Below are 20,296 nucleotides of genomic sequence, written 5' to 3' on the forward strand. Positions count from 1 at the left end.
ATGGAAGGAACTCAAGATGAGTTACTGAACTAAGGACAGAGCTGCCTTATGTCAGAATTAGGAGAGAAGGGGAAAATTACTCTCAAGGCTCAGACCTTCTAATTGAAAATGGATAGAAATGGAGGAGAGGAGTCACTAACAGGACAGTATCTGAGTTAAGAATTCAGAAATGTTCCAGCCTCTGACTCATGATCAGTGATAGAATTCAGCAACATGTCTGACAGAGAGTGAAACATATTTTGTGAACATGAATAAATGTATAGGTACTTTACATATGTTGGGAATAAGGCCAAAGTTTCAGCCCCTCTGTACTGAAGTCTCCTGTGATTTGTCTGTCTTCCCCCACTAGAATCTAAATCTCACAATATAGGAATCTGTTTACATTTTATCTTCATTTCACAATTTTATCTCCATTTCTTAGTGTGGCATGTAATTTATGCTCATTAATTTTTTTTACATAATTTATTGTCAAATTAGCTAACATACAGTGTTTACAGGGTGCTCCTGGTTTGGGGGCTAGATTCCCGTGATTCATCGCTTACATACAACATCCAGTGCTCATCCCAGCAAGTGCCCTCTTCAATGCCCATCACCCATTTTCCCTTCTCCCCTCCCCACCATCAACCCTCAGTTTGTTCTCTGTATTTAAGCATCTCTTATTAAATAGTTTCATTAAATATTTTTAAAATGTTGACTGAATTAGTGAATATTCCAACTAACACACCATACCATGATCTCCTGTCTTATAGTAAATATTTTTTGAGTAGCCATTCTGTTGGTGCTAGGAAGTAGTGAATGAGTTTCTAGTTTCAAGATCCTCACAATTCAGAAACACATATAGGAACATTATATTTCAGGATGATAAAGGCTATGGTAGATATTTACGTGAAGCTATGTGAGGGGGCAAATGAGGTAAAAATTAATTCTGCCAGAAGAGCTTGGAATGGTCTCACAAAGGAAGAGATTTTGAGCCAAAGGAGGAATTATATTTTTCGTGGGCATGAAGGAGAAGTGTGTTTTCATGCAGAGGAAAACTGAGAGCAAAGCCATGGCACAAAGTGTAGCATCATAAGTAATGGTCTGGTAAAGCTAAAGAGCGTGGATAGGAAGAGTGAGAAGGGACGAGACTGAAAATGAGATTTGAAGCTGGATTGTGAAGGGTCTGGAATGATGCTAAAGAGTTTGGATTTTAATGAGATTGCCCACAGGGAAATATATACGACTTCCTGGTCAGACACAGAAGAATCAAAACATCTTAAAGCTGGGAAGATCCTTGAAGGATCATATAACAACTTGAAAAGGATGTAGTATTTTTTTTTCTTTTCTTTGAACTTCTTATTATGGTAAATCATGTTTTGAAAATAAGTAAAGAAAATGCATGAAATTCCATTCACATTGACATCTAACATAAAATTAGAGTATTAGAAATTACACCAATACTTAACCTTCTTTTTGACTGAAAACCTATTCATTGTTTAGCCCTAAAATGTTGTGAATCTACTATAGGTATGATTCAACATATCCAACATGTACAGAATATACTCCTTGGAAAGTTATGCAGGAATTATTTTAGTTGAAACAATATGCCTTCTTTGTTTACATATCTTTTTGTAAAATGAATAATGACTCCCTTAATTTAAGTTTTGTGAATATGTAGAATCTCAGTATTGATACACTAACTCCATTTAAGGGAAATGCAGAAATTAAAAAGTGAGATAACTAGTTTTCCAGGGATAAAAATTTAACATAGTTTTTTTTTGTTTTTTTTTTTTTTTAGTATTGTAATAATTTTGTATGGTGACAGATGGTAACTATATTTATCAAGCTGAGCATTTCATAAATATATGTTTATAAATATATACATGTATTTATGTATATATATATATGTGTATAATATATATTTATGGAATTGCTATATTGTATACCTGAAACTAATCTAATATTGCCTATCAACTATATTTCAATTAAAAAAAAGACAATTTTCAAAACTGAAAGAAATGTTTAAGAATTTAGTGTCATCATGGTCTTACTTGTAATGTGGTCCACACTCAGCAGCTGTTTTCATGAATATATTCAAACTGGTATTTATGAGTTTTAAGTTCCAGTAAGAGGAAACATGACTTCTCCTGCCCATTTTTGCCTAAATCCAAATAAACGGTTAAGTATTTGAAAATATTAAAGTGTGTCTAACCAACTTCTTTTTTATATAAATATGAGGAAATACATTTTTTTAAATGAAACTTATTGTCAAATTGGTTTCCATACAACACCCAGTGCTCATCCCAACAGGTGCCTTCCTCAATCCCTAGTATTTAGTAACTCAGTAACATTTTTGATCATGGTGACACTGATGACAAAGAAAAAAAAATGTCAAAACACCTAACATAAGACAGAGTAAACATAAATTATTTAGAATTGACCGCTTAAATATTTTTAAAGGATATTAGTGAGTAAAGTATACCAAACTAGATGGGATATTATAAATATCTTAAAAATTATAGTCATAAAGGTAATAAACATGGAGAAATACATATGATAATGTAAAAAAAGTAGAATATGCTGCTTATACATGTAATACTTATGTGTGAGGAAAAATGACAACAGAAATACATTAAACTGGCATATCCATGGTTTAGCAGAGAAAAATGGATTTATAAATGTTATTGCCTAACTAAGAAAGTTAGTTAATTTACAGCTTATAGCCATGGTAAGTTCTCACTATAATTCCAACCTCAGAGCCATCTTGAGTGGGTCCAAGTTCTTTGATGTTCTCTCATTACTGGACTTTCCTCTATAGATAGTAGTATCTGATGAAGAGTCAAATGCCAAGCCAAATAAACTCACTTATAACAACAGAGCATTTAATAATTTAACATTTAAAGTATTTTCTATTACTCTTAAGAAATGTTGGTAAATTAACACTAGAAATAGCAGTGTCCACATGATTAAGGAACAGCATGGAAACATAATTTAGCCAAAGCAAATAGAAGAGCTAAAGTATTCACATCAGAATAAAAATTTTGAATGCCAGATTCTGCACTTATTGCTTATCTGAATAAATTTTTCAAAAGACTGCTTTTTGAGTCTTTTTTTAATGAAACATTACCTCCTTCTTTATGCCAAAACTAATTGCACAACATTGTTTTGTGTGTTGAGAGGATGGAGATATTGTAGGGAAGCCATGACTGTTTTCCAGTTAAATCCATTTAACAAAAGTCAACAGCTCATGGCTGATAGAGAGTCTTCAAGGCAAATAATTTACCACCTCACCTCATCCCCCAAACTTCTCCTGATCATGATAATGTTGGTCTGCCTGCAAGAACATAATACAATGTTCAGTGGTCCACTGCCCACTTGCCAGGACCTGAAATGCTTGCAAGAGGTCAGAAATTGCTTGGTTGACCTTATCTCTATCTTGTCTACAGCTTAAGGATAAAGAAGAAAGGCAGGGGAGACAAAATCATTACCTTTTTTTATACCTTTTATCTGTAATACAGGGTGAAAATAAACTTTGAGAAGAAAATATATAGGGGAAGAAAAATGTGTTTGTAGAATTTTTATATCGTATCTATACACTACATATATTTTTATATTTATACATTTTATATATGTGTGTCAACTAAACAATTTGTTTCATTTTTACTTCTTTCTCACTTTCTTTGTGACTTCCCATGCGGTGCTTCACCACTCAGTAAGCTTTGCTTTTTGAACTGTTTTCCTATAGTTTCTGATTTCTACCTTCATTCCATCACTTGACTTGAAATATTCCCTGGGAGGGGTGAAAAGAGAAAAGTGTATGTGTGTGGCGAGTGGAGAGAGGGTGGCCGAGTGGGGTGGAAAGAAGGCAGAGGGAGGGAGACTGCTGAGGGGGAAAAAAGATTTAAATGAGAACTAGAATGAATGCCTCACTTGTTGGCTTTTAGCACAATTACCATACCTTAGGAAATATGCAGGGAATAGTTAATTACGACTAAATGAGCCCCTTTTAGAGGCAGTGGCAGGCCCAGGGAGCAGACTGTCAGAGCTGTGAAGGATGTGAATTGGGAGGCTGGTCTGCGTCAGGCTGTTGATGGTCTGCTGGGGAAGCCAGACAGAGCAAAGATAGCTGGGGGAGAGTAGCCTCAGACAAGGGAGCCACGGATGGCATTTGCATACTTTTCCTGCAAAGGGGGTTTAATCCAAAGAAAGAAGGAGATTTCAGTATTGTCAGGCAGGCTTTGTTCGGGTGGAGAGCAGAAGGAAATCTGAAGGGGCCTTTCTCAAAGCCTTGGTCTCAGCCTTGAGGTTGTTCTAGTAAAGTTATGTTCTTGAGGGTTGTTTGCACACTATTGTCTGTTTGAAGATCTTCTAAACCCGAAGGGCTCAAAGTATCCCCCTTTGCCAGCACAAAAGAAGGGAATTTGTGTGGTAAAAATGACTCGTGTTGCAAACTGAACCCAAGCCCCCTTTGTTCTTGTACAAAATACTCTGAAGTTCCAAGGATGTCTTTCGAGCCACACTGAGTGAGTCATACCGTAAAAGTGTTTGCAGGCTAGAAAACAAGGTAAAACCAACCCATACTTGTGTCTTTCTTTGCCAGCTCAAAGAACTCCTTAACATAACCCCCAAAAAAAGATGGCTCAGAAAAGCATGGCAGACAAAAAAAAGACAAGTTTTGATTGCCATGAATCATTTTTTTGCTCCATTTCCTCACAGAATTTTCTGAGACTGAAGTGTTTAAGTCTAAAGTTGAGGCAAATTATTTGGACTACCAAGCAGAAAGTTTTCTCACCACCTGACAAACCTTATCTTTTACTCGGCAGCATGAGCTTATGATTGTGGTGTGTGTCCAATTGTCAAAACTATGCCTTCTTTTATGAACTGTGATGGACTTATACAGTCCATATATACAATGGTCTGATCTTCAGCGTTAAGTTTTTCTAATAGTCCACATGTTCATAGTGAGGAGTGTGTATTTGCAATTCCTGTTTATGTGATAAATCAGCATGATATTTATGGGTCAGAAATCAAGACTTGTTTCAACTGCGCTAGTTGGTTTGAGCCTAAGTGCTCATAATCCTTACAGTTAAGGAAAGTATGTACTAAAACACAGAATCTAAGCTTAAAAAAACAGCAATGTACTTGTTTATAAGGATAATGTGGTCAGTTGTGAGTGCCTTTTAAATTTATCTTACATATATATAGGCGTATATATGTGTGTATACATATATATGTGTATATGTATGTATGTGTGTATACATATATATGTATATATATGTGTGTGTATGTATACATATATATGTATCTGTGTATATATATGTATATATCTCCACATATAGAATTCAAAACATACAAACTAAACATGGCTTGTTAGCTAAGCAGGATATGCAATAAAACTTGACCTTGGAGGTTAGGGGAAAACTGTGTATTAATATACAGCAACTAATTTAGCCTGAGACTTTTTTTATTAAAAACATTACTTTATCAATTTTTTTTTATTGTTGTTGACACTTCTGCTGGATTTTGACTCCTTTGGAGAAGGAAGAAGCATAGAAGACCCTATACAAATTCAAAATTAAAAAAAGCAATGAAAAATCTGTTTGAGGGTCTACAACACAAGGAAATGTTCGTTTAAGTTTCAAAATAAAGGCAAAACCTGTAACATGTACAAACAAAGAGAAAGCTTACTTTGAAATTAGTATGAGCCAGCTTCTGAGAGAAAAGTTATGCCCTCTTCATTGGTAAAGTTATTAAGAAAGCTTTTATCAGGATAATCATCTGTTCGGGTTTTCACTGATGTTATAATGCCAGTGAGTGTGGATTACAGGTGAGGTTGGATGTTAAGACATTGGCAATGGCCAGATTAGAGCGTTCTGAAGTTATAGATGAGTGGATAAAACATTGCTTGCTACTTTCCTAAGTACGTTATTTTTTGTTATTGTTGAGATCCTTGTCTCCGAACTAAGTAAACTCTGCTTTGCTGAAAGTGGTGCATTTCTTTCTCCTGCTTTGCATTTTTCCCTGTGAGAAGCGTGTCTGAATTGCAGGGGGCGGTGTGGGGGGGGGGACCTGAATATACCTCTTTGTTGCTGAGCTTGTCAAGCACAGCGCTGTGTTCTCTTTCCCACCAGGAAGGTCAGGCCGCTGGGGGCCAATCTGTTTTCTGAAATGAACCCTACTGTCTGTCCCTGGTGTCTGACAAATTGAAACAGTTGTCTGTGTTACCACACTTTCAATACTTTTTAAATGCTTCATTTTCTGGGAAAAGCATAATATATGTAGGCTACAGTGGAAAGATAAAAAGTTTTTAAAAGGACTGGACTTTGGTATTAATATTTATCTGCAAGACAAATTTAATTAACTTCCTAAGAACATATTTACAGATTAGGAAGTTAACTGTGCGTGCACACACACACACCCCCACACACGCAAGATAAGCCTTTACTTATGAGTTGTACTTCTAAAGACTTATACTGAGGGTTCTTTTTTTTTTCTTTTTCAGTTGGAGTAATAAAATTATGAAGTATGGAACTGTTTCAATAGTAGAACTGTAGAAGTAAGAGTCTTTTGTTCACTTAGATTTCAGTTTCATGTATTTTGATCAGAGGTATGTATAAAGCCTGAAGAAATTTGTACTGTGCTGAGCCTCACTTCAATACTCTCCAGATAATTGAGCTAATTAAATCTTTACCAACATTAACACAACTCCAGCATTCCTTGGACAGTGGATAATTATTGCACGAACATGGCAAGCTTAAACTAAACAGATGAAAATAGAGTTCTGTGGAATGGGTATTGAGTTTATTCTTTATTCATCTTTTGATAAGGTTTAATTAAAACTGCCTCTCTCCATTGTGGTGAGAATGAATGTGCTTGTTTTCTTAGTGAAAAGCAAATTATTCACTTCAGCCATGGTTCAATAATCAAAGCGTTTGCAAAGTTTTGGGTTATAGTGTAGCTGTGGGGATATAATTGCTGCAATTCTGTATGAGGGCTTTATCTTTTTTTATTACTTTCTCTTATTTATTTTTGTAGAAAGAAATTTATAAAAGCCCATTTTGTGATTTGGTGTGGAAGTACATATGTCTGAAGCCTTCCTTGTTGTAAGTTTACCATGTCTAGATGGTTGTTTTTTTTTAAGTGTATTTCCTGCAGCCTCTTGCTAAAATGAAAAATGAAAAAGGACACACATTTAAATAAATAGTATTTGAAATGGATCTTTCAAGTTAGTGAAGAAAGTTCAGTCAAACCTTTGAATTCTGTGGCTCCCACTGTATTGGCCTAGTCAGTCAACAATCCTAAGGGTGGAAAAGGAGTAGATGTTGGGAATTCTTTCCACAAATACATGTTTGCATTCTCTTTCGCTTTTTTCAAATCCACCAGAAATATCTTCTGTGTTGTTCTTCTAAAGGGATGGGTTTTTTTCTTGTGTTGGTGATGATTTGTAGCATTAACAGATTTTATGTATATTAATGACAACTTATTTTCAAACTGTCACGACTGTGCTGTGATTTCTTTTCCTCTCTACTTCTTTTAAAAATAAAATGGTAAATTACAAGATATCGGATGTTTTATAGAATCAAGGACAAAAATAAAAGTGAGCCTTGACTGGGAAGCCTGGGTGGCTCAGTCGGTTAAGCGTCCAACTTCAGCTCAGGTCATGGTCTCATGGTTTGTGGGTTCAAGCCCTGTGTCGGGCTCTGTACTGACAGCTCAGAGCCTGGAGCCTGCTTTGGATTCTATGTCTCCCTCCCTCTCTGCCCTTCTCCTGCTCATGCTCTGTCTCTGTGTCAAAAATAAAATAAACATTAAAACTAAATTTAAAAAAAAACTGAGCCTTGGCCATAAACTGGAAGCAGAGACTCAAACACAGACTCGCTGTCTCTCCTCCTTTTTCTTGTTGCCTAGCTTCTGACTTTTCCTGCTTTTCTGGTCCGTGTGGTGGAAATCTCTGTGGCCTTGTCCCATGATGTGTCATGAGAAAAAAGACCAGCCATCACTGTAGGTCAGCATTCCCAACTCCCTACAAAGGGAATCTGCCCTTCTTGGATCAAGTGAATTAGCCCTGCATCCCAATGTTAGTGCCTCCGCTTGCCACTTCTTACTGCACTTTTTCCTCATTGGTTCCTCAGAGACGGAAAATGCATACAAGAGCAAAATTTTCTAATCTATAGAATTATTTCTAAGGTTGTCATTGAATGCAGTGTTTTTCAACTCCCTTAACGTGCAGAGACAGCATCTAGTGGACTGGAAATCATGTTTCTTAAATGGAAGAGATGAGATCAGAAAGAAGCATGTCAGATGACACAGGTAGTGATAAGAGTATTGTGTCATGGAAGTTTTGTCTCAGCTGTGTGTGTGTTCAGATGCACCTGTACGAGTCACTTAATAAAATGTGTTTTTGCAGTGAGTTGTGGCCAAAACAAGTTTGAAAGCCAGTGGCTGCTCCTCTGATCCCCTTCGAGGTTTTTCTTGGGAGGCAGAGGGGGAAGGGGGTTGACACTGGGCAGGACTCCAAGTCCATCACTCTCTCCATCAAAGTAGCTGCACTTTAATCTGCTGCATTCGTTCTGTTTTTCTCCTAAGATACCTTTTAAACAAAGGATGCAGTGGCCAAAAGTTTGAATAAATGATTTCCCAGGTCCCTTCTTGGGATTTTTTAGAGCTAAGTACAGTAGCTGCCAGGGCCAGATCAGGAATTATTTTGCTTTTCTGTTCTAAGGAGGACTTGGGAAATCATCCAGCCTTCAGTTGCTTGGGTTGTTTTTTTTTTTTTATTTTTTTTTTTCTTTCTAAAGTTGAAATGCAGTTTCCCTACTTAATCCCATAGAAAACTCTGAGACCTAGCATATAACCAGGACAACACTAAATCAGAATGGATTTTAAACAGTCTTACAGTTTAAAAAGGGAAAAGCAACGAGTCCTTCTCCCTGCACGTTTCCTGTCTGATTCATTAGGGAGGGACCAAAGGCAGAAGTGAGCATTGGTGACATGAGTGAGAAGGAGCCAGGCAGCCTTGCATGCCCAAAAAAGGTCCTTGGAGAACTGAGTGTTGAGGGGAGACCCAGTCTCTTTAATAGAAATAAATAATAAGAAAACAAATGGACTTCCCTAAAAGTGCATTTTATTTGACTTCCTTTGGAGAGTTAGAATAGGTTTAGCAGGCACTTTTTCTACCTTTGACATGATTGACACACAGTGTCCTGAAAGCTGGGATCTAAGGTTGCACTCTGGTGTTTAATTATGAGTTCTGTTTTGCCTATATGCAAAAATATGTGAAACAATTATGGGCTTCCTTTCTTTTAACCTTATGTTAGTGGACATTTTATCAGTCATTCATTGCATTAATCTTAATATCAGCCTGTTAGAGCGTGCCTGGGTGGCTCAGTTGGTTAAGCGTCCGACTTCTGCTCAGGTCATGATCTCACACTTTGTCAGTTCAAACCCCACATCAGGCTCTGTGCTGAGCTCCTCTGAGCTCCTGAAGCCTGCTTCAGATTCTATGTCTCATTCTCTCTCTGCCCCTCCCCCCCACTTGTGCTCTGTCTCTCAAAAATAAATGAAAATGTAAAAAAAAAAAATTTTAATGAAAAAAAATATCAGCCTGTTAGCAGTAGACTTCACTCGGTACAGGCAGCTCTTGTGACTCAGGGAAGCCGTGTAGAGTAGGGCTTAGTAGGGTCTTTGCCTTGGAGACCTGGGCCTTGGAGAGCCTGGGCCTTGAGGCTTTACTGCACTACTCACCAGCTCTGTGACCTGAGCTAAGTCTTAACCTACTAAGCCTCAGTTTTTCCCATCTGTCAATCAGGACTAAGAATAGTGCCTATTTTATCAGGGACTTGAGATCAAATGGGATGATAAATGTCAAGCGTTTAGCACAGTGCCTTGCTTGATTTGTAACAAGTGTTCCATAGCTTTCATGAATCCCAAATTCCATGAAGTCTGTGATAAAACAAAACACATATTTACTTGAACTCTTCTATGATAATTATTTTTTGTCTTTCCATTTCTTTTACTAAAACAAAACAAAAATCTAGAAATCCTTACAATGCAACATATTTCTTGGCACAAATCCTACATGATCGTGACAAAAGGAAGAACAAATCAGGGTTCAGTTTGGTATGATAGTTTTAATGTAGATGAAGAAAGGGGATTAGTGGAAATTGGGAAGAGATATTCAAGAGACTCTTTTTTGTTATCAGCAGAAGACGAAAGTAGAAGGGAACGTGTTGCATGCAGAGGATGGCAGGAATTTACTTGAGCGAAGCAAAGAACTCAGTAAAGTGGAAACAGTCTTTAAGGACGATTATTTAAGTTTCATGACCCTCAATAAGGGGTTGTTCAAAATCATTCCAAAGAAATCGTTAATGTCGGGGCCCCTGTGTGGCTCAGTCGGTTGAGTTCCGACTTTGGCTCAGGTCATGATCTAGAGGTCCGTGGGTTCAATCCCCATATCAGGGCTGTTTGCTGACAGCTAGGAGCCTGGAGCCTGCTTCGGATTCTGTGTCTCCCTTTCTCTCTGCCCTCTCCAGCTCTTGCTCTGTTTCTGTCTCGCTCTCTCAAAAATAAATAAACATTAAAAAAAAATCGTTAATGTGATGTAGTCATGTGGTTGGAGTTGGAGGAGATAGACGAGAAAAATTAGAATTGCCTCCCACATTGTGAGACTAGAGCATTGACCACGTGGTACCTTCCCTGGTGGCCTGGAAAAACTCTGGAGGGACAGGCAGTAGGTGGGGAGAGTGAGACCACGTCTGGGCATGGAAAGTAAAAGTGTGCTTCAGTTTAGGTTGGCGTATCATTTGAAAGTGGGCAATTAAAAGCGGAATCACAGATTTGGGTGCCTGCAGCAAGATGGTGCTCTGATGAGGTCAACATAAAAGTTCAAAAACGGGGGGCGCCTGGGTGGCGCAGTCGGTTGGGCCTCCGACTTCAGCCAGGTCGCGATCTCGCGGTCCGTGAGTTCGAGCCCCGCGTCGGGCTCTGGGCTGATGGCTCGGAGCCTGGAGCCTGTTTCCGATTCTGTGTCTCCCTCTCTCTCTGCCCCTCCCCCGTTCATGCTCTGTCTCTCTCTGTCCCAAAAATAAATAAAAAACATTGAAAAAAAAAAAAAAAAAAAAGTTCAAAAACGGGATCACTGTTACTGCACTCTGGGTAAAGACAACAGAGAGAGAGGTCAGAAAAAGCAGAAATAAGTTGTAGGTGTGTCCCAGTCGCAATCTTCTCCAGACCTCTTTTCTGTGCAGAGTTCCACACTGCAAGTTGTTTGTCTTTCTCTGATTTTCCAAAACACCATGGGGGCTGTAACGTGAAAGCCTTTAGTAGACATCGGCCATACACGTATTTGCTTAAAACAGTGTGTTTAAATGTTTAAAGTTAAGATCCAGTGATTAAAACTACATGGATTTTACATAAAAATCCATTTTTTTCTGTGTCTCATTAAAAAGAAAAGGAAGATCGAGCCACTCCAGGCATTCTCTAACTGCAGTGAATAGCTGGGGCTGAGCAGCACCTTCTTTAGAAGAGGCCATGCTCTGAAGTTTGCCACAACCTCTGCCACTGCAGCCTGTCCTTCTGCCAATGAGGCTAGGAAGCACGTGATTCTTACCCTCGCCTTTTTGCTATTGTTCTTCTTACAGTAGAAGTAAAAGACAAGTGAAACATATAACCATGTTTCTGTACTAATGGCCAAAATTTAAAATTAGCCAGAGGGGCTTTTTGTTGAAGAAAAATTGGTGAGAGCATATTTCTTTATATAAATTAATGTAGGGGCATCTGGGTGGCTCAGTTGGTTAAGCGTCCAGCTTTTGACTTCAGCTCAGGTCATAGTCTCATGGTTCGTGAGTTTGAGCCCCACATCAGGCACTGTGCTGGCACTGCAGAGCCTGCTTGGGATTCTCTCTCTCTCCCTCTCTCTACCCCTCCCCTACTTGTGTGCTTTGTTTCTCTCTCTCTAAAAATAAATAAATATACTTTTTTTAAAAAGCCATAAAAAATTTAATGTAGCATGCTTCACTCACAAAGGTTACCTCCTTGGCCCTTATTGGGCCTGTCTTAGAATCTTTTCTGTGTGATAATTAGTCAGATTTATTTTACCATTATATGTGCTTATCTTCCATTTCCAAGGGGACCATAAAGCTTTTTTGAGGTAAGGTTGATATATTCCATAGCATTTAGCAGAGTGTTGTACACAGGGTGAAATATTTGCATTTAGTTGCTGGGGAACCAGGAGCAAACTGAAAAGAATACAAGTTTCCAGTGAAGAAAGATATTCATGGAAATAAATGGCCCAGATGAATGAGAACCAGAAGACAATTCGCAAACATTTATTAAATGCTAACCAATCACATATAGATGTGTGAGCTATATAATGACATGGTTATGTTTGCTCAGGCTGCCATAACAAAATACCACAGAATGGGTGGGTTTAAACATCAGGCACTTATTTCTCACTGTTCTGGAAGCATAGAAAGTCCAAGAGTAAGGTTCTGACATATTTGGTTCCTGGTGAGAGAACTCTCTTCCTGGCTTATAGGGGTCCACCTTCACACTGTGTCCTCACATGGTGGAGAAAGCAAGAGGGAGAGCTCTGGTCTCTCTTCCTCTCCTGTAAGGACACTACTGTCATCATGGGGCCCCACCCTCATGAACTCATCTCACCTAATTACCTCCCAAAGGCCCCAACCCCAAATGCCATCACGTTGGAGGTTAGGACTTCTATATATGAATTTTGAGTAACATAAACCATTCAATCTATGACAGTGGTTCCTTATTGTCAAGTGGCTTAAGTGCATTAAATGACATAAGATATAGATGACTACTAACTAGCTCAAGGTAAAATACAAAAAGTATAATTATACAAATGTAAATTCAGGGCGAGGAAAACAGCAGGGACAGACCTCACTGAGTCAGGGAATGCTTCATGGAGAAGATATTATGTGAGCTAAGGCTTGAAGACTAGGTAGGATAGTTATAGTCAGAAACAGGCTTCCAGAGAGGGGGATTTAAAGGCGCAGAGAACCTAAAAAGTCCAGGTTATGTATGAAGGCGCAATCAATGTAATGGCCTCAACAACATGCATGAATGGGTGCATGGGTACCTGGAGAAAGGCACGAAAGAAAATCTGATCAAAGAGTATTCATTGTATTGTCTGAACAAGCATGTGCTACTCTTTTCCTGATCCTTTGTCTTTGCCTTTTATTTCTAGAAAACTTTGCTATGCACAATAAAACATGGTACTCAGGTTTATAATAGTAATAGTGACAGCCTTTGACTTACTGAACACTCACTGTGTGCCAGGCATCAATGGTGGACACTTTACACAAATACTCTCACTTAGTCCTCACAACTGCCTTGTGACTTAGGTGTTCTCATCCCCAGTTTACAGAGGGGGAAACATACATGAGCCATTCATTCATATCCCCCACATCCCCCAGCTGAGTGGTACAGTTGCATTCACAGCCCAGATCAGCAAGGTGCTAGAAATGTGAAATAATAGCATGCTATCCTTGTACTCAACACTGGTCTTATTCTGACTTCTAACAAGTCTGCTTTACTTGAGACATTTCAATCATAATCCGTCTAAGCCTATGCAATTATTTAGTTGCTAATGTCTAGAGGAACATTGACTACCTCTGGAGATAAAATTAGAGACGCGAGAGCTACAGTTGCCCCCAAAACCCTGTCCAAATTGAGTTAATTAATCTGTAACTCGAAAACCCTAAAGGCCCTATTTAAATACAATTTCACTGTTAGTGAGAAGCTCTAGAAACCTTGATTAAAACTGAATGCAGTCAGAAATAAAAAAGTGTAAATCTGTCTTTAGTCTAAATTTCTCAACAAGAAAATTTGCTGTAAGTTCCATATTGTTTCAGTTAGCTCTTAAAATACATATCACAATTATTAGTAAAATGATAGTAATGTTCTATATAAATCTCATGAAGGCCCAATTGATCTGAAAACATCTAGGATTTCTATGTAAGCACTTGTGGGTTTTGGGGGGTTGTGTGTTATTTTTTTAAGTTTACTTATTATTTGTAATTTGTGTAAGCTCTATACCCAATGTGGGGCTCAAACTCAGTGACCCCAGGATCAAGAGTCACATCATAACACTTGTTTTTTTAAACATATACTTAAGATACTATTACATGGGCCAAATTCAAATGGTATTAGCATTTCGTAAATACTTCTTTCACAATAAAAATCTTGTAGGTGCAGAATTCTTGTGCAGCCTTTGTCTCTGACCAGTTTTCATGGATTCCAGCAGCTTGTTCTTATTTATATCAGTGTAAGGGAAAAGCGAACACAGATCATCCAGAAGCCATTTAGTTTGAGGATGCATTGTTTGAACCGCAGCTGTGCTATCATAATAATTTGGGGCACAGTAAAATTGGTCTGTACCTCTTAAAATACTAGTCATTTTGGAGCAGGGATTCCAGAATGTCCTGATGCCTGGAGCAAGTCCACAAAAGGGATCATCCACTGACAGATATTTGAGGGCTTTTAAAAAATGTGTAGCAAAAGCAAACAAAGTGAAGAATCAAAGGTAAGAAAGCAAGGAAGAGACGATTGTAGCAAAAGCATAAGCTGTTCCTCACTTTTCACTTCTAGGCCAAATCCTTACTGTTTGGTCCATTCCAGGGACATCGTGGCAGGGAAGAGAGAAAGGAGACTCTGGCAGACCTTCCTCCCTCCCTACGAAGAGATTTAAACCTTGAGATAGTGTTACTCTCTTTTCGTTTTCACCTTTTTTGTTCTTAACTAGTTGCTGAAGTGCGCGTGAGGAAAGCCATAAGGTATTTGTTGTTCAGAGATCAAGTACTGTTAAAAACAAAAAGAAACGGTTCTCGGGATTCCTAAGAAAAACACTAACCAAATGAGCCAGAGGGAGGGGTGATCTATTCTCTTCAGTGGTTTAAGATTTCCTGTTGATGTGGATAACCAATATATGCAAAGGCCTGTTCTGATTGAGCAATCTCAGTACCATCCTCATAGTGCCTCATTTCTTTAGACATACCTTTTTAGAGGGCTGAAATTTAAATTAATAAACCAGTCAGGGCTGCATGCCGACATGACTTGAAAGTTAACTGGAATTTATTGATCTGCAGCCTACAAGCTGTTCTATGCTGCACTGCACATAAGAAACCAGTCTTTAAAGTCGCCAAAAAATTTTTTTTAATTACCTCAAAAAAGATATTTTGCATCTTCAGACAGTACTGTTGTTTGACTGGAACCTTCTCCCCTCTACTCCTCTTGCTCCCAAATTGGGTCATTAGTGACTAAGGTTGATAACAGTAATCCTGATGCAACATTCACAATCCATGCTCAATTTTCTGCATTAAATCGAGAGAATGGAAGCCATGGCTCTTCCAGGCCTGCCACTCTTCCTCTTTCTGTGGAAGGGAGAGGAGGGGAAGTTCAAAAGCTGGGGGTGCAGCTAGAAGCTCCTCATTTGCTTTGTTAACCTGTTAAGAATCTAGCCTCCCAAATATCTCAAACTTCTTAAGCGTATTTCACATTTTCCCTGGATGCTTTCTCTTGAAGAGCCACCTATTGTGTAAATCTAAGCATATCCTATCGGGTGTCCTAAAAGAGCCTTTTAAACTTCAAAGGGGTTTACCTGGCTTTACTCTTCAGACAGTGAGCATAGTGATACCACCCCCCTTACTATTCAGACAGTGAGCCTAGGGGATACCACCCCCGCCCGCCCCCTGTAAATCCTCTGTGACTATAAACTTTTCCAATCACTCCTCTCAACTTGTGTTTTTTCCTTGCTGAACAATTTTTCTATCTCTGTCTGCCTCCATTGTTCTTTCATTACACACACACACACCAATGAGATTTTTTTCCCTCCATTTTTAAAAATAATACTTAGAATATTTTATTTCCTCAGTTTCACCAGACTTTTCTAATCAGATGTCTTGTAGGACATAGTCATCAAACTTGTCCATGTTGGGTGGGAGCAGTTATGCCAGTTCGGTGCGTTGATAAGAGCATCATCTGCTTGTCACCCTCCACCCCACCTCCAGCAGCTCTTCTCTCTCCTCTTGTCTCTTTCCTCTCTCTCTCTCTCTCTCTCTCTCTCTCTCTCTCTCTCTCTCTCACACACACACACACACACACACACACACACACACACACACACACAATCTTCCCATGGTTTTATCACACGAAAGAGGCAGATACGTCATGCAGATCTACCTTCCCTCCTTCATTCCTTTTCTTTTTTCTTTTTTCTTTTCTCTTTGCTTTTCTTCTCTTCTCTTTCTTTCCTTCCTTCTTTCTTTCAGTGTGCTTCTCTCTCCAAGATAACTTTTAATATGAAAAAGAAAATCCAGCTAATGCTGTCTGTCAGTTACATATGACACTTCTCTGATGAAAAAGGTTGGTTCTTCTCATTATTTCCCATCTTAAATCAACTCCTCTCTCCATGAGAAAACACTTTCCCAATCCCATGTTCACTCCGTTTTTATAAACCATCTTTGATGTGGAACCTTGTCAAAGGGCTTTAAAGGTTTAAATAAATGATGTGCCCTGCTTATTTACCTTCTCAAATAACTCACAATGACTGAAGAGTCATGCCCTCTCTCTATATATAAGCCACATTGCTTTTCTCCTAACAGATTATGTTTGCATATATGATAAATATCTTCTACCATATCCTAGATTGTACTAATTTGCTATCAATGAAGTCAGATTATGAGTCCCAGGATCAAAATCAAACTCTTTTTTTCCCATAAAAATCTGGATAGGTGCATAAATAATCCAAAATAACAACCAACTCTGAAATTATTTCTCTTTTGGTATGATAATACTTCATAGCTTTTATTCCTTCTAAGCTATGTTTAGAATTCTGTTTAACTTTAAAAGGAGCATGTTTAACATTAAAATCAGCATCAGGGAGTCAGTCAAGAAGTGAAAAGGGACCTGGGGCTTAAAGTTTGTTATCTCCATATCTCTTTGAATACCTTTCTATCTACATATACAACAAATATGTACACACATGTACAAATATGATCAGTAACAATCCCTGGATTCTGAATAACATGTGAATAATAAAATTAAGCTGTATGATACAAAATAAGAACTCATTTTAAAAGAATTTTCAAATCAGATAATGATGTGCACATAATTACATTTTACTGAGATAGGAGTTCTCCATTTCCAGCGCCTTTAATAAAATAGGATGGTAACTCGTCTGGCGGGTATGAAGTTTGTCAGGTAATAATTAGTTTTGGTGCCCTATCAGTATGCCCCTGTTCTGGATGTTTAGGCTACAAAGTCAAGTAAGTCTTAGTGCCCAACCTTAGGGATACTGCAGTCTTCTAGGGAAGACAAGAGCAATCAGTGAGCCTTGCCCGATAATGAGAACTGCAGTCAGTTATGCCTGGGAGTGCAATAGACCATGGCCAGGAGGACGGTAGGACCATGGAAGAGGGATGGGTAGACAGTGCTGCTGGTAGGACTCCTTGCTTAGAGGTATTATTTTATGTTTTCCATTCCCTTCATATCAATACAAGTCAACAAATGTTCATCCAGTCCTTACTATTTGCCAGGCATTGTGCAGACAAGATATAGCTGCTATCCATAAGGGGCCTATAGACTAACAGCAAAAGTTGTTGAAATTTTCTGTAAAAGCAACCATAACACACTATATGTGAAACTTTACAATTAGGAAGCCTGGGCCCTGTAGTAAAGGCCTAATGATTTTTGAGTGCTCTGGATGGACCAGTAGTCCTAGCTCGTTTTTAATAATAATATTTATTCAGCACTCTGATTTCTGCCATAAAACAGTTTTGCCCTCCAGAAAAAGAACCATTTTGGGAAATGTGAGCCAAAGGGCCATTTCAGGATATGGAGTGAACAGCTCTCCAACTAAGAAAGTAGTAATAGGTAGGAGATGTTATTTAAGTGGGATAAAATGCTGAAAAGAACTTTATGTCAAAATATTCCTTCCCTCTTCTGCACCCCTCTTCTGAACATTTGGGAGCTTCTTCAAGAAAAAAGTTAGCACCACTTTCAGCACGTGGTACAGCCTGTTTCTTTGCATTCTGTCCTTTCTGACTTTCCTCCCCTCCTCCCCACTTTCCCTGCATCCTCTGTCCCCTGGTGCAGGCTCACACAGGATTCCAAGCATGGAGAGCTGCTGACTACTGCAAATGACATCTAATAGTTCTTAGTGGTTCAGGCTTTCTCAGTTAGCATGTAGCTAATGCATGAAATGTTAATACTTCTTAAAAAGAACATATGTTACAATCTCAGTGCCTTGTCAAACACGCTCTAATCTGTTAGCAATTTAGACCTGACAAAAGCTTGTTTCTTTGCCGCATATCTGTCTCCATAGTTTTCCCCATTCTGTGTCCTGGGCAAGTTCAAAGCCTGATGACGACATTAAATAGCACATGCCTTGGTTTTGTTAGCCAGCTCTAAACTGTTTTATATGAATGCACTAACTAATTTCACTATATGGAATTATGCTGTTTGGGTGTGTTTCCGTCCCCCTATTTTTATTCCGCTCCATTTTCTCCCCCTCTCTTTATTGACCCGATGCATCCAGATCCATAATGGCAGGAAGAATTGATTGACTCAGAGAGTAGGGGATTGCAGTGTAGTGATTTCACGCTCAGTTGTTGGCTAACAAGGCACCATAGTTTTTATTTAGTGAGGCCCAGTGGCAGGAGATGAAGAATTGTGTAGGGTCCAGCTGCCAAGGTTACAGAGCAGGCAGCTTAACGGGCTTCGGGGTTCCAAGTGTGAGGGGAATTGTCTCTTCCCAGCAGGTAAGGGACAGATCTAGATAGCGTCCATTGCGTTCAAGATGCTAAGTGGCCTGGCCAATTCATAAATCTAAAAAATTACAACATCCTCCAGTTGGGATCGTGCACTTAACCCGTTTAATGCCATAGATGTAAGACCTCCTGCCTGCTACTTGTTTACGAGGAGACACTTTGTGTTTAAAGCATTTCCTTAAATGCAATTCCCCTAAGTTTCCCTTTAAATCAAAATATATTAGATCAACTTATTAATTATGTATTTAGGTGAAATGTAGTCAATCTATTTATTTTTGCTACTCTATCCTACAGGAATGTAATATATTTACATTCTTTTTCAGACAGTGATTCTTTTTTTTTACATGTTGATCTAAAATACTAGAAAAGCTTAATGTTTATGTACTGGGTGTGTGTGTGTGTGTGTGTGTGTGTGTGTGTTTTAATTTTTGGTAAGTGAAATGGCCTAGTGAATTTGGCTTTTCCTCCATCCATGAAAAGTAGTTTACTAAGTCAGTAAAGGTTTCTGAAGAGGAACATCAAGGACAGTATTTATCCTATTTAAAAACCTGTTTTCAAGCATGTCGAAACCACTGTTAATGTGCTAAGTTCAAGTGAACCAGTGAAGGACCTCTGCTTGATAAAATTAGCCCTCTTCTAGTTTCTGCATACTAAAAGATAATACAATTGTGTCTCTTTATTTTTTTTTTTATTTTTTTCATGTTTATTTATTTAGTTTGAGAGAGAGCACATGAGCAGGGGAGGGGCAGAGAGTGAGGGAGACACAGAATCTAAAGCAGGTTCCATGCTGTCAAGGCAGAGCCCAATGTGGAGCTTGATCCCACAAATCATATCATGACCTGAGCTGAGATCAAAAGTCTGACACTTAACTAATTGAGCCACCCAGGCACCCTCAATTGTATCTCTTTTTAAAGAGTGTTAGAATTTAGGTTTTGGTGCACCTATGGCTTTTAGGACATTAATCCAAATAGATTTTAGTATAATAAACATAAGATTCATATTCCTTGATTATTTGCCTCATTAATGCATAAAGTATTTTTTTTTAATTTTGTTTATATGGAAAACTCTCCACTAAAGGACAGAGTATCACTATTAATAATTGGTATTGAATGCCTGCAATGTCCCAAGGATTGTATATCCCATTAAGCAGGCATAATTTGTTCTTAAAACTAGAGTTCCTTTGTGGAGGCTATTCCATTGGCTTCTGCTCTAGCGTTCTGCCCCTGCCCTTACACCCTCCTCACCCAAACACGGGTCTTCAGGCTATCTCACAGTACCAAGCAAAGAACTCAAATTCTCAGTTCTAAAGTGAGTCTGATTTGCCGACAGTTATAGGTCCAATGGGAGTCTCCTCATTCCCAGAGTCCATTCGTTTCACATCATATCCCTGATACAGAATGGACCTATTAGAAGTGGCTCATTGTAATTCAAATCCAGATAACTGTGGATCTCATGCTCTCGTGCACACAAAACATAAAACGTTACCTTCACCTGGTAAAAGCCTGAGAGAATGTGCTTAGCCTATAAAG

The 20,296-nt window shown here is 38.6% G+C and overlaps 1 protein-coding gene across 3 annotated transcripts in view; it reads left to right on the plus strand.

The window, feature by feature from the left end:
• CDK14 (cyclin dependent kinase 14) overlaps positions 1 to 20,296 on the plus strand; it is a 606,215-nt gene that overhangs the window by 513,290 nt on the left and 72,629 nt on the right. The window contains exon 15 of one of the 3 annotated variants that reach the window (XM_042917471.1): positions 6,482 to 7,537. The exons of the other annotated variants lie outside the window; for them this stretch is intronic. The gene's annotated coding sequence lies outside the window, so the exon portion shown is untranslated. Of the gene's footprint in view, positions 1 to 6,481; positions 7,538 to 20,296 lie in introns of those variants that run through there. 3 annotated transcript variants of the gene reach the window in all.

Source organism: Panthera leo, chromosome A2 (assembly GCF_018350215.1).
Source record: "Panthera leo isolate Ple1 chromosome A2, P.leo_Ple1_pat1.1, whole genome shotgun sequence".
Classification (NCBI taxonomy): domain Eukaryota; kingdom Metazoa; phylum Chordata; class Mammalia; order Carnivora; family Felidae; genus Panthera; species Panthera leo.